This window comes from Galeopterus variegatus, unplaced genomic scaffold (genome assembly GCF_000696425.1).
Source record: "Galeopterus variegatus unplaced genomic scaffold, G_variegatus-3.0.2 Scaffold3339, whole genome shotgun sequence".
Lineage (NCBI taxonomy): Eukaryota > Metazoa > Chordata > Mammalia > Dermoptera > Cynocephalidae > Galeopterus > Galeopterus variegatus.
The window spans coordinates 214,938-216,885 of NW_007729450.1; positions in this window are offsets into that span (position 1 = coordinate 214,938).

Below are 1,948 nucleotides of genomic sequence, written 5' to 3' on the forward strand. Positions count from 1 at the left end.
AAAATGAAAAGGATGAGGGTGTGTCGGAAGAACACAGGAGCCAGGCTCCGAAAGCTCCCTACGGCCAAAATGGAACAATCTGAGCTACAAAATAAATAATAAACTACAATTCGAACTAATAAATAAATAAATTCTTTGGATTATAACTGCTACGGATTGAATTATGTCCCCCAAAGTCCATGTATTAGAAACTTAACCCCCATTGTGACTGTTAAGAGGGTGGGAAATCCTATTATGGTAATTGAAAGGCAGGGCCTTGAAGAGGTGATTAGATTGTGGGGACCATGCCTTAATGAATGGATTAATAAGCTGATGGTTTAATGGTGGTCACAGGTGCAGTTCTGAGGGCCTTAAAAGGAGAGCACGTGAGAGTCTCTCTCTCTCTGCTCTGCCATTTCACCATGTGTTTTAGTCCCTCAGAATTACCTGAAACTGGGTAATTTATAAAGAAGAGAGATTTATTTGGCTTATGATTCTGGGACAGCTGCATCTGGCACAGGCCTCAGGCTGCTTCTACTCACGGCAGAAAGTGGCAGCAGCCAGCAGGTACGAACAGATCACATGGTGAGAGGAAGCAAGAGAGAGACAGAGAGAGAGAGGAGGTGTCAGGGTCCCTTAATCAATCAGCTCTCAGGGGAACTAATAGAGCGACAACTCACTCATTAATCCCCCCTCCCCCAGGGAGAGCATTAATCCATTCATGAGGGATCCGTCCCCATGACTCAGTTTCCAACACTGCCACATTGGAGATCAAATTTCCACGAGTGTTGTAGGAGACAACGCATCCAAACTCCATCACCATGTGATTCCCTGTATCACTCTAGAGTTACCCCTAAGGAAAGGCCCTCACCAGATGTGTTCCCTGGACTTTAGACTTCCCACCCTCCAAAACTGTAAGCAATAAATTCTACTTCTTTATACATTATCCAGTTTCAGGTGTTTCATGACTAATACAATAACCCCAAATGAGTCCATACTGATATAAATAAGTGGTTGAGTAAATAAGGAAGTAAATGGAGAAAGCAGACAACGGTTCCTTACAGAAGAATTCCAAATAACATACATAGATGCACTCCTCCTGTCAGCAGGTGGGGCTTAGTTCTCTCCCTGCCCCTGCATTTGAGGCTGGACTTAGTGGCTCTCACTTCTGATGAACAGAGTATAGAAAGGGAAAAATGCCAATTTTGTAGTTATGAAAGCTGGTAAGTACAACCTTACGCAAGAGATGAAGGGTAACGTCATTACGGATGGCAGGTAGCCACTACGTACCCGTGACATGCTGTGGGGAGAAGTGGGCTTCACTCTGCTGGTGGTCTTTCCAGAATCTCACAACCCCAGTGCAATCAGGAGAGAAATGTCAGGCAAAACTTAAACTGAGAATATTCTTCAAAATTCCTGAGTGGTACTTCTCAAAGTTGTCAAGGTCGTAAAAAAATAAGGAAAGGCTGAGAAAATATTACAGACTGGAAAAGGCTAAGGAGACATGATGACCAAATCTAGAAATCTTATTTGGGGCTGGATTCCAGAATAGAAAAAAAAAAAAAAAAAAACTTAACAGAAAAACTGTTGAAACCTGAATAAAGTCTGGGGTTTAGTTAATAGTAATGCACAAAAGTCGCATTCTCAGTTTGGCATATGTACCAAATAAAGAAGATAACATTAGGGGAAAACACGGGTGAAGGTGTAGGTATAGGGCACTCTGTATTATATTTGTTTTAATAAAAAAAAAAACTCTTTTAAGAAACTTCCTTCTTCCATTGCCTATTCCATGTTCCGTTTTTCTTCAGCCCAGTGTCTTAGCTATTTGTGGGTTTTTTACCTGCTAGGGTAACTCAAATATTTATCCCTAAAGAGTCTGAATCCTCAGTGGTCTTGTCTGTTTTTTAGTTGCCATAGTTTTCCATTAACTATTATTGCTGAACAGGAAAAAGCTAAAAGAATCTCAGAG